This window comes from Diadema setosum, chromosome 13 (genome assembly GCF_964275005.1).
Source record: "Diadema setosum chromosome 13, eeDiaSeto1, whole genome shotgun sequence".
Classification (NCBI taxonomy): Eukaryota; Metazoa; Echinodermata; class Echinoidea; order Diadematoida; family Diadematidae; genus Diadema; species Diadema setosum.
The window spans coordinates 3,264,062-3,276,745 of NC_092697.1; positions in this window are offsets into that span (position 1 = coordinate 3,264,062).

Here is a 12,684-nt window from a genome sequence, read left to right on the forward strand (position 1 = left end):
TTACTGCCTACTGTATGCAGCCTAGTCCTTGACTATTTTACCATGAACGAAATTCTAATTCAGCATGTTTTCAGCGCATTATGGCCTAAAACCCTCGCAGTACTCTACCCGAGGACCGCGTGTATCCGTAGTGGCCACTGAAGTGCGCTAGTGTACTTTCGCACCTGTTTTGTCAAATGACCTCCAAAAATGCACAAACTCACTCTGAAAACCCAACAGCTTCGAATATTTGCATCTGAGTCCAGTAGAAAAGGAATTTTCCACCGTTTTGACACTTTTAAACTTGTCGGGATATGTCAATCGCAGAGTAGTTTGCTCTGTGATAACTGCAATGCACAGGAGCAGACAGTGCAGCATGCACGGGGTACCAAACATCTTCACGGCAGCAAGCGCCACGATTGATCGGAATGTAGCTATCTCACAGCGATCAGAGCAAGTTCTTCTATGGACTATGGTATCCTTAAAAAGATTTCTCTGCCTTTCTCTCGGTTAGTAGTACTGAGTCGCGGTAGCGATTGATTGAGGATTGGAGTTGTTCGTGTTGTATGTGTGTGTGTGTGTGAGTGTGTGTGTGTTCTTTTTCATTCGTAATATGATGACATAAATGGTATCCCGGGGTACCAAATAAAAATCAGCCATTTTGTTGAATTATTTATTTTTTTAAAAAAGGTTGTACCCTGGGTGCCAAAATGAGGAAATCATTTTGGTGCTGGAGCTAGCGCGCGCTAGCCACTGCACTGCACTGCACTAAAGCACACGCTAGTGGTATCGCAGCTTCCATGCACGCATAGTATAACATGCAGTGGCATGGGAATGACTTGTATGTACACGCACACACAGTGCATGCATTTTTCTCTGGCTGTCCTCGAGTGGACGTGAGGTGGCGCTACACAACGCGGTTACCCGGAGTACTACGGTACCCCGGGGTAACGCGTGATGCATCATATTGACAATGTGGAATTCATATTGCTGTGATGAAATTTGTGTGTGTTATTTTGTCATGAATACATTTGTATATTGTTTATAAATACGAAAAAGATAGACAAATAAAAGATTGACAAAAACAAAAACAGAAGTGTGTGTGTGTGCATGAAAGAAGATTGTGAAAAAATGTGGTTATAGGACAAGGGTAAAAGAATATAAAACCTTTAAAAAAAAAAGCTAGGAAAAGGCGGAAAAGGAAATTCGAGAAAAGATATATTGAAGAAAAAAAAATCCAGGAAAAATTAACAAAAGGTTTACAACACAGAGAGTTCACTAAAAGATAATGGACGGAAATAACGAAGAAAATTGCATTATAGAGTACAGGAAAGCAAGGGAGGGATGGATATGTTTGAAAAGAAAAGAGGAAAGCAAAGAGAAAAAAATATACAGGCCTACTTGGTGTAGAACAATAGATTGAAAACAGAAAAGCACTAGGTAGAATAATAGAATGAGATATGAATCAACACTGGATGAAAGCAAAGATGATTAGGAAGGAAAGAAAGAATTATCCAGGTTGAAATGGAAATGAAGAAAAGGATTCATTAGAACGACACATAAGAACAAGACATTGGGGAGGATAGAAAGGAAAGACCCTTGTGTAGTTGCAGAAAAAAACAACCCATGCCAGCCATGAAGGAAGCAAAGGATTAAACAGAAAGTACATAGAGTGTAAAAATATGAAATTGAAAAAGTTTGATAAGAGGAAAACTGCAGAGGAATGATTGATAGGAAGGGAAGGAAAATTAAGGTAGAATGCCTAGATACCCTATATAGGGTTCTAGATTCTATCTGAAATTGAAAGAAGATAGAAAAGAAAGAGAAAGATACAAGAAACTATAAGTGGTAATACTGGTAGCACACACGTTCACGCACGCACTCAACCCCTTTGAAGCTACTATCTACCGCTAATGCAAGACTTGGCTGAAGAAAAGAGAAGAACAAATATTAGCTTTTCAACTACACCATTATAGACCCTAGGCCTAATCTTTATATTCTATTTCTAGACAAAGCCGCTATGTCGATACATTATTGACCAAGGCCCTTCGCAATTCGCATGGGCTGCGCTGAATGTATTCGTACTGTCCTTGCGTGCACAGTACAGAGCGGCATTTCAAGCGATCGAGATTTTCCAACCATTTTCCGAGACTTGTAAATACTAAAAGTGTTAAATTGAAAACTTATCGTCTAGAAAAGTTTGGACTTGGAGGCTCATGTCATACTCATTCTAAATTTAACTATAGGCCTAGATGCAAGTATTTTAGGTTACTAAATAACAAGGCAAGGGTGACTTGAGTTTGTGCATGTTTGGAGGTCATTTACAAACAGGTGAGAAAGTACACTAGCGCCCGTTGGAGTTGTAACGTTAATACAAGTATTGAATAATAATAGGCCGGTTAATAGAAATCTGAACACTAATAACTGCACTAAAAGCCCCGATTATGATAGACAATTCACATGATAACCGTCCGTAGTAGCAACCTCCATGGGTTGCAGTGCAGTGCTCCTGAATTATTCGCACGTACCGCACCGGACGAGCGCTGGAAGGTTGATAGCAATACGATGGACTGGATGTGGCCGCCGTGGTCTAGCCAGGATCTACAGAAATTGGCGGTATTTCAAGTTTACGGGCAGATAAACAGACCGTAACTGAAAGAATACACCTACAGAAATATGCTGCTTTACTACATGTGTAATATGATTGAGTAAATTCTGCAGTATAAGTCACAAAGCCAAGTCAAGAGTGTTAAAACTACAACTACTAGCCCTCAAAACATGAAAATTTTTGTAAGTCTTACCAGCAGAAGCGACGGGTTGAACCTGCGCCATTTTCCTTCAGTGTAGAGAAAAGTGCGCGCGCACCACACCAACCACACAGAGTTTAAATATTCATTAGGGATATAAATATTCATAAGTTTGTGGTTGGTGGTATGGGAGTACATGACATTGTACTAGTATTGTATCACAAGTTGCCCTAGACTGTACAATGTGAGTTTCATATTACATGTCAATTCAATTCAATTCAATTTATTGAAAACCAAAAATAATAACAGTAGAAAATAAATATGAGTCCCCAAGAAGAAGAGCTTGTGAGTGGGGCCCATTATGAATGTACAACAATAATCCTCCAAAGCTATAATGTGCAGTGCGACCCAATAGAAAGGAAACTTGATTTTGATATAGATGAGACATCTCCATTGCCTCTCAAGACTGAAGAAAAAACAAACGTATTATTCAAACAGCTGTCAGTTTTTTTGCTGATCGACAAAGAAAAAGAAAAAGGATGAACAGAAGAAACCCACTGATATGTTTGTGCCTCCGAGAATCGGGGTTTGAAGTCGCCGTCTCTCTGAACATATTATATTATGAGTATAGATTCATTTTCAATGTTAGTTTGTTTTTCTGCTTGTTCCGTCCCTGCTTTCGTTCTTGTCATTGTCATAGTCCTTTCTTTCTGTTAGTTTCGCCTGACGTCCTGATATCAAAATCTTTAAACATGGATTCCTTGACTGATCTTTAGATGCCCTCATCTTCTAGAGTAAGTCACAAAATATATACAAGCTATGTTTCCCTTGTGAATTCCTCTTTTCCATGTATAGAGTTACAAAATAAAATTGTATTGCTTACTTGTTTATTTATCTAAAAACAAAGTTAATATTAATATGATAATCCATGTTTTGTTTAAACTTAGGCAGTATGTGATTCAAAGTTCCTTTAAGTATTATGTACTAATGTAAGCGTTATTTATATTACTTTGTAATTACTTTATGTGGAAATAAAATCACTTGAATTGAATTGAATGTTGACTCGGATGTTTGTTTGGTTATAATGCCTACGCCCATTCCACATAGAACAAGACCTCTATAGTCTAAATTAGCAGATCTCTCAACGATCTTTCGGTGAACTTTCACTGATCTTAGAAGTCCTTCGCGATTCCATACATTATAGGGATACGATCTCATGGTCTCCGATCCGTGGTGTCCATTTTCTTAAACGTTTCAATAATCTTTCAGCGTTTTTTCTTCTTCAAGGAATTGGTCTTTCAGTGGTTATTCAAAAAAGTGATCTGTCAATGGTTTTTCAGCAGTCTTTCAGCAACCTCCTACGTGCTCAAGGGTCTTACTGGTACGTCAATCTTTCCACAGTCTCTCAAGGATTGCCACATTCTTTTTTTTTTTTTGGGGGGGGGGGAAATCACTGAAAGATTGCGAGGGATCATTATGAAAGACTGGTCTCTCAGAGATCTATACCTACTATCTCTCGAAGATCTAACATGTCTATAAGGGAGTATTTCAAATGATCTTGAACCTCTCAATGGTCTTAGGCCTATTGGTCTCGATATGTTAACGTAGGGCAATCTTCATGCTTCCACAAAGATCTCATGGGAAATTCATTGGAAAAATTACTTTTTGTTTGTTTTTCAAGGTATTTTCTAAAGTCATTCCAAGTGGAAAGTATTCTTATCTGGTCTTGGAGATTGGTGAAGGACCTTACCATTGGTTAGGTCTCTCAGTGATCTCTTAGAGCATCTCCGAATGATAAAACATAAAACAATAGTCGACAACTGATTTTATCACTGCTTTACCCTCACTGAATTTGAGGCTTTGGCAGAGCAGATAATCGGAACATTTCAGCGAAAGCTCATTTTCCAAGCAAATTTGAATAGCTCATTTTCTCTAGTAGAAATATCTTCAACGCAATGTTCAAAATCCCATATTGACTAAAATATCTATCTATATATATATCCTATATTTTGACGTATTTCGAATATATTGTTGTTTTGTATGTGTATAAAATAGTATCTACATTCAAATTTTCTTTAAAGAAAAAAAATAAAATGAAACGAGGAAAAATACACGGGTACAAGACATAATGGATATAAGTATGCTATATAGTTTCAAAGAGTTACACCACTCAAAACAATATATTGGTGTCATTAAATCCGGCGACATTAAGTTTTATGTTTAACAAGAAAGTTTTGACTGATCTAATTTCCCCATACCTTCACGAAACATTATTGAGTCCTTCACAACAACAATGAATACCATGGGACGTGATGGTACCTTGTCCCATGGCTCTCACGATTAAACTCGTTCATTTTTCAGGAAAGATGATCTTGTCGTTGTCTTTGTTGCTGTCGTTGTCTTGAGATTCAAGAGCTGGAGTCAGGGCCGGTGCTACGTTTTTAAAAGTGAGGGGGCCCAGTTGAGAACAGGGACGTCGATTCATTTTGAGGATGGAGGGGGAAGACATTTTTCATAATACATTTCCTGACTTTTTTCCTGACAAGCAAAAAAAAAAAAAAAAAAAAGTGGGGCTGGTGCCACTTTCGGATTAAAACAAAGGGGGAGGGCTCAAGTTAGACCCTATGTATTCCTATGTATATTATGCAACACAGAGGGACGTGGCCCCCTGGTCCCCCCACCCCCACCCCTTTACCTAAATCTCTAAACCTAGAACTAGATCAATATAAAAGATTTAAAAAAAATATAAAAAATATAGAAGAGCGTGTTTGCCTCTAGTTTCAAAATTGTAATGAGACATCGTTTTTAGGAACAAATAAGAAACACCTGCATTCCATCTGTGTCCCATTTTCAAGTATAATAATACATTGGAGGTCCGAAATAACCATAATCATGATACTGAGGGTCACCGTTACAAGTCAGAGGACGGCTCTGATAAGGGCACAGATCTGATACCACGCCCTCTAAAGTCTACTTGGGAATAGTCGAGAAGCGTAGTGACGACTGTCGAAATCTGTATACATTATTCCACTTTAGGAAAAAAAAAATCCCCTTAGGCTTATGATATCTCGTTTTCAGACGTAAAATACTCTCCTATGAAGATTGGTTATATAATATTCATAATTTGATATGATTTCTTTATGTGTGTCTGTGTTAATTTAGCGAATGTAGAGAAACAAAAGAGTGTACAACTCATAATAGTAGTGACATTTTGAAGACGATCCCAGGATCGTTTGAAAGCAATGGCGTTGGAAAGTCATTAACTTATTCATAGATTCAAAAGATCTACGTGGAATTTCTTTTGAGATAAATAAGAGAGGTTTAATTGCTTTTCAGAAACAAATGATAATTAACTGTGATTGCATTTTTTATATCTATAAATACAAATTAATTGTGTTGGTTTTCTTTTTACCTTTTTGTCAGTAGTGTCTGTATACGTAAAAGTGAAAAAAGAATGTATTCTTCGGACATCTTAACCTAATCCAATCAAATATAGACATCACCAAATCAATCAATCCCCACTCCATGGCAGAGTTTGCCCTTATGATACATCTAGCCAACATGACGGTGAACGTTGTTGAAAATCACCCAGAGGAATGAGAGAACAAAAGTGACGGGATATATTATTGGCTTGTTAATGCTTCTCAGGATTGATAACTACCACAATCAATAAATAATTCATAGGGAAGTGATGCTGCCATGGCAGACGTGTGGCATCCATTCAGCAGTTCAGTCTTATTCAAAACATTGAGTCCCACTTAACTTCCTGAAACAAAAATGGACATTCATATCAAAGTTTTGTGCAGTTGTAATGATTCGACGTTCGGGTGCTATAAGGTCATGTAAGGGTATAGTTGTGGAAGTAGGCATAGACAAAAACAATTATATTTTATTTATTATTATTATTATTATTTTTATGTAAAAATAGTTAGGTGAGCTACCTGAGGCTTTTTTTTTTTGTGTACAAAAAGGCCATCAGCGCAACTTCTGGTGCCACTTCCGGGTTCCAGGTAAAAAAAAAAAAAAAAGTTGGGACCCAAAGTGGTGACACCTTATGTATTCCTTTGTATGGTACAAAAAGGTGGGGGGGGGGGGGGGTCGAGCCTCCCTCCCCCCCCCCCCCCCCCCCCCCGCTTCCGTCGGCCATGCATTTAAGACTTGTTCAATCACTGAAATAAAGTTGAGACCTATGGCAGGAATATAATTTTCTGCATAGGAGATGAGGTATAGGTAGCAACTGTTTTGCAACTTTTATTGAATAATGATAATAAAAGGTATACGATAGTGAATGTAGGGTCGAGTTGTTTTCTTGTATTGTATTGCCGTTCACTGAAATACAATAAAGCCGCATTCCAGTTGATGCCGTTTAATTATCGTTTGTGTATTCTTGTTATATTGACTTTATGTGGAAAATAAATACTATCCCAACAATACAATCTTGAATAAACACCGATTGTTCACTTTTTGCGTAAAACCACGATGATGAACACACACACAAAAAAAAAAAAATCTTGCGTGCGTTATAGACCTACTATATGATTGGATATAACTGTAACTCACGAGTTCAGATTGCTATAGAAAACGTCCTCTTCCGGTAATGTTAATCAGAGATAGTTCTGATCCCTTTTAAGCAGGAGTTGCGGGTATACTGCGTATATTCTTATTCAAATTGATGATTCTTAATATTGTGTCGAGTTGTTTTATTGCAACTTACTGATTGATTGACACAATTTCTATGCCAATGATATTTTATCATGTTTGCTACTCAGACACTGCATGATAGGTGTTTACGTCGACGAAGGGCAACTTGTTCATCAATTACAACGAAACAAAAAACCTGCATGGACTCAGTAATCATTAATTTGAATAATATAGTTAAGGAATTATTCTTTACCTTGTTTTTATCTGATTTTCATGAGGAAACGATTATTGTAATTTCCCCCATGCCACCAGCTTCTCTGAGATGCTGCAAAAACTCAATTGTCCCGACGAAAGGAGTCGCCATGAGAATTTTGATCTAAAAAAAAAACAAACCCCAAAATAATTGTGAGCTCACTATACGATCCATTGCAGAACTGAAGTTTTCGCACGTTCTCCAGTTTGCAAGACTTAATTGTTACGTTTCTTGTGAACAAAGATGGAAATCATTCATTTCGTGTCTATAAGTCGATTCCAAGAACTGACTGTTCTAGCGTAAACAATATGACAACAAAAAATAATGAAATCATAATATAAAAGAAAATCGATAACATTTTACAAAATCGGACATTCTTGGTTGTAATCACTTGGCATTCCATATCTATTTGACACCTCCCTCCCCCCCTCCCCCCCCCCCCTCCCCGATGTAACATCAGAAGCAAAACATTGACTGCGGTTGAAAATTATATACAAAGAGAAAGAGAATCTCGAAGTCAACGTATAAAAACGTGCAGTTTCAGGGTTTTGTTACATGACGGGAATAAATTCAAGCGAAGTAAGGTAGCGACTTTGTAACACTATAGGTCTAATCATGGAGCTACAACGTATCTCCATGGTCTAACAACAACCGGCAAGCGAAAGATGACGACCGACTGTGTGGGTTTTAACGACCTCCAAACTGTATAATGTAACAGCGTCTTTTGTTACAATTTGAAAGAGACCTTTGTTTGGGTAACGGCAGCTAGTGTAACGCTGGGTCTCTCGGGGGAAGAGGGACAGCCTTTGCTCACCTGTAAAAGTGTAGACAATATCATTTTATGATATGTATACTTTGCATTACGTTTTGATTTTCTTTGATTGGAAATAAACTATGATTGAACTATGATTGAACTTGAACCTTCTTTTTTAAATTTCAGCGGGGAGATGCAGTTTAGTTGATCCCTGAATATAAATCAGGCTTAATTCTTGTTGTTTGGGTAACTATAGGTTGCCTATGTATTTAATGTCGATGACGCGCTGAACTCTCATTCGTCTCAATCAAATTCAAATAATTTTATTTGTAACAGCACTTCTTCCAATTATAGTTACATTGTCGCGAATACAAAATGATATAGACATAATTATATATATACAATGTCATACAGAATTATATGAAACCGTTATTGATCAAAATCATTGTACATATTGGAAAGAGGGATCGTAAAGGTTGTTGTTGTTATTTTAAAGATCGAAAGAAGAGAGAGAGAGAGAAATGGGGCCCTAATGGGATCGTAAAGGCAAGCTTGTAGTGATGTGGGCCACTTTATTTCCGGGTATGAGTGACATTGTGGTTTTTCGAATATTCAGGGAATTAGTGGCTATATCCCCAACAATAGACTATAAATTTTGGAACGTAGAGGCCCTTCAACGCTTCCGCAAAGAAGAAGTGATTGAAATGGGACATATTGTTGTATTTTCCATCAACCATGTTCCTTAATTGTTTTCTGTCATATTTATATAGCTTCCTTTTTTTTTATTTAGTAACATGCTCATTCATTTGTATGAATGTATTTATTTTTCATTCTTTCATTTATCATGTATTTCATTGGTCATTCATTCATCTCAGTGAATCTATTTCAGTATGATCTAATTTTCTCTTCATCTCGTTTCTTCTCTCTATCTATAAATCAACCAGTCGATCGATCAATCAATCAATCAAACAAACAATCAATTAATCAATCTTTATCTATTTATCTGTCTATAATCTATTGAGGTGTCTATCTCTATCTATCTATCTATCCATCTATCGATATCTATGTATCTATCAATCAATCAATCAATCTATCTATCTATATCTATGTACCTATACCAATCTATCTATGGGCTATCTCTCTATCCATCTATATATCTATATCTATATCTATCTATCTATCTATCTATCTATCTATCTATCTATCTATCTATCTATCTATCTATCTAATTATATGTCTATCTATGAGTTGTCTATCTATTCTATCTTTGTATCTAATCATCTATTTATTGAGCTGTCTATCTATCTATCTCAAGGTATATTATGATTCTCTTCATATTTCTTTGTCGTTTTATAGTGTTAACACGTACTGTTACAGTTCTGGTTTCTTGTAATCGACAGTCCTTAGACAATTTCGCTTTTATGGCTGGATCATTCTGATCTACGAGAAAACAGCAATTTAAACAAAATTCAAACCGACAACACAATAATAGAGGCAGGCGCAATAATAGTCGGGAAAGACCATGCACATTTTGGGCGTTTCCCTTTAAACGCGGAGAATTTGTATAGGCTTTCCATAAGCGATTAGTCATTTGATAACCTCAAAAATCGTTGGGTGCATTCCACCTGCCATCGATTTTTCAAATTCCGTCTGCTGAAGCAGTCTAGCGTGTCGTAATTCTCTCGTAATATCCGATGTTGGACATCGTACTTTGAGCCTAGTATTCATTTCTTCAAATTTAGTGATTTTACTGTAAGGTCAGGCGGATTGAGGAACGAATTCACTCAAAGATGTTACCGTCCTGACGCAGAAGTGAGGTCAAATTCCTGCTGATGTGATAAGAAAGCGTCATCCTTCGCCTAGCTACCAGTGACGCCGTTTCGGCGAAGATGAAAGGCTCAGTCCCACCCATGCGTGTTGGTGTGCTGTTGTATCTGGCTGTGGTGGTCCTTCTCTGGATCGTCACTCCACCGGTCAAAGGTATGAGCACTCGAATTTTATTTAATAGTGTTTAAGACAGAAACCAGTATCAGGTAAACAAACAGTTAGGGTAACAAACTGCTGCAGTCCCGTTTGTCAGTGTTGGGGCACATTTTCGGGGCACACTAGCGCCCAATGTTTCATTGTGAGAATATTCTCTAAATTGTGAGGTTGTTGTTTAGGAATCGCTTCACAACCAAGATGACAGCAACACTGTAGTACAGTGGCAGTGCTGCACTGTGCGGCCTGTGTGTTATGTTTTCTACTAACTTACTACTCCCTGTAAAGTGTGAATAGTAAATTAGTATCGGATTCCATCAATTCTACATCACCTGGCTATTTATGTTTAATGTACAAAACAATGGTAAATAAAAACCTTGGAGCTAGTAGTAGCAGGCGCGCCGGAAGCAGTTTTGGATTTAGGGGGCAAATATTGGAGGGGGCTCACTATAGACCATACGTATGTTACACAATATACACATACACACACACACAACATCTATATATATAGATTCTATATATATATGTGTGTGTGTGTGTGTGTGTGTGTGTGTGTGTATGCATAGAAAGTGGTGTACGATGGGTCGAAACATTCGGGGTGGGCACAAAAGTAATTTTGACGGTGTGTATGCTTGTGCGTGTGTGCGTGCGCAATAATGGGACTACAATACATTACGGAATGTGATACATTCAACAACGCAGTCATTGAGGAACATTGTAAGTTTTCCTTACATGGATTATGGAATGACGGTGTGAAACCACAACTTATATACTGTCAGCAACATCAGGAGAATTGCATAACAATAAAATGCGAGCGAGCGGAGCGAGAGAGCTTGAAAATTTGACATTTTACAGTCCCCAAACTGCCGTTTGTAGCTATATCTTTCGCTTTGGAAATTAAGGGGGGGGGGGGTATCGGGCGCAACTGCTGGCAATTACTGGCGGCAACATTAGGAGAATGGCATAACCATTCAATGCGAGCGAGCGAAGCGAGCGAGCTTGAAAATTTTGACATTCTACAGTCCCAAAACTGGCGTTTGTAGCTATAACTTTCGCTTTAGAAATTAATGGGGGCGCATCGGGCGCAACTGCTGGCAATTACTGGCAGCAACATTAGGAGAATGGCATAACCATTCAATGCGAGCGAGCGAAGCGAGCGAGCTTGAAAATTTTGACATTCAACAGTCCCAAAACTGGCGTTTGTAGCTATATCTTTCGCTTTGGAAATTAATGGGGGGCGCATCGGGCGCAACTGCCGGCAATTACTGGCAGCAACATTAGGAGAATGGCATAATGATTCAATGCGAGCAAGCGAAGCTAGCGGCTTGAAATTTTGACATTCTACAGTCCAAAAACTGCAGTTGTAGCTATGTTTTTCGCTTTGGAAATTAAGGGGGAGGCGCACCGGCCTCAACTGCTGGCAATTACTGGCTGCAACGTTAGGAAAATGGCATAACGAATAAATTTGACGATTAATTTTGACATTTGACAGTCCCCAAACTGCCGTTTGCAGCTATATTTGTTTTTTTCGCTTTGGAAATTAAGGGGGGGGGGGGGGGCGGCCCAGGCGCAACTGCTGGCAATTACTGGCAGCAACGTCAGGAGAATGGCATAGCGATTGAATGCGAGCGAGCTTGGAAATTTTGACATTTTACAGTCCAAAAACTGCCGTTTGTAGCTATGTTTTTTCGCGTTTATTCATTTATATACATATATATCTTATTTTATCTATTTGTATTTATTTGTTTATTTATTCATTTTTTTTTTGGAGGGGGGCTTTTTGGGGGGGCAAAAATGCGTTTTGCCCCCCCACTTTTTGGATTGGGGGGGCGGCCGCCCCCCCTGCCCCCCCCCCCCCCCCCCCCCCCCCCCACTTCCGGCGCCTATGAGTAGTAGTAGTACAGTTTTGAAACCAGGGTAACCGTCTCATGCAGACACCACAAGTTCAGCTGAATTGGATCTAACTCAACTGCCTTATTTACTGCTCTGAATAACCATGATTTAACTAGATCTAGATCTAGATTCTAGTCATACACTCATAGTAAAGTATTTGCAATTTCTATAAGATACTCAGAGAGGTTAGTTTCTCTTGATTTCATTGATTTATTTACTGATTTTTTTTTTTCATGTTGAATCATTTCCCTCCACTCCAGCTCAATCCTGCTCTCTGATCATAAACCAAGTGCAGTGTGCTGATGGCAGCTGCGTCTTCTCTTTCTTCCTTTGTGATGGCCGCCAGGACTGTCCCGATGGTTCTGATGAGACAGAGGCCACTTGCAATGCCGCTGGTGAGCAAATATGATGAGTTTCTTAAAGGGAAGGTAAACCCA